The sequence below is a fragment of the Chrysochloris asiatica genome, unplaced genomic scaffold (genome assembly GCF_000296735.1).
Source record: "Chrysochloris asiatica unplaced genomic scaffold, ChrAsi1.0 scaffold00030, whole genome shotgun sequence".
NCBI classification, from domain to species: domain Eukaryota; kingdom Metazoa; phylum Chordata; class Mammalia; order Afrosoricida; family Chrysochloridae; genus Chrysochloris; species Chrysochloris asiatica.
The window spans coordinates 21,059,135-21,060,314 of NW_006408548.1; positions in this window are offsets into that span (position 1 = coordinate 21,059,135).

Genomic DNA, 1,180 nt, shown 5'->3' on the forward strand with positions numbered 1-1,180 from the left:
AATAAAGCATTTAAAAATAATGTAAAAGAGCAAAGGTATCAATTTGAGGACTAGAGTGCACCAGACACATTCTCAATGGTCATGCTAAAGTTGACTATGAATAAGGTAGACCATAGAACAATCTATGCATTTGAATTATGGTGTTGGAGAATATTGAAAATACCATGGACTGTCAGAACAACAAATACATCTGTTTTGGAAGAATAACAGCCAAGAATGATCCTTAGGACCAAGGATGATGAGACTCCATCTCATACTTTGGACATTGTTGTCAGATGGGATCAGTCCCTGGGGAAGGACAACATACTTGATAGGAAGTCATCCAAAGAGATGAGTTTGAAATGCCAACCTTTAGGTTAGTGTTGTTGTTAAGTGCCATTGAGTCAGTTCTGATCCATAGCAACCCTGTAAAGGGTTTACAAGGAACAGCTTGTGAGCTTTAACTGCTGACCTTGTAGTTCAAACGGACTTAGCAGTTCAATACATTACCCTACAGTACCACACCAGTACCCCAAGGTTAATAGTAGGGTGCAAACCAATTGTACCACCCTGGAACCTTGGCATATAATAGTCTCATTCCAATCCCAAGGAGATGAATTGACACAGTAACAATAACAATGGTATCAAGCATAACAACAATTGCAAGGGTGGTGCAGGACCAGAGAGTGTTGCATTATGTTGTGCATAGGGTCACTATGAGTCAGAAGTGATTGACTTCATTTAACATCAACAACAATAATTTAACTAAGAGAATGTCCCATAGAAAACGTAACAGCATTTCCAAATGATTGCAGGATTTTTTAGTTTATAAATGAGGACAAAGATATAAAAGTTTGTGAGCTCTGCCCTAGATGAGCAATCTTCAGAGTTTGAATGTGACCAAGAACATATTAGAAATGTATACACCATGAGTTGCTGGTAGTTGAGATAGATAGTGTCCTTATGTAATGGAAGAGGAAAATTATTCAACTTATATTTCTTTTATACAACTTACTTGAATAATATATTCTTTTTTTAAAGAAAAGCTGAAAAGTACTTTGAGGAAATTTTGCATTCCATTCTTTGAGCCATGTTATTGATGTTATTGTTGTTGTTGTTGTCAGGTGCCATTGAGTCGGAACTGACTCATAGCGACCCCATGCACAGCAGAATGAAACAATGTCCAATCCTGGGCCAACCT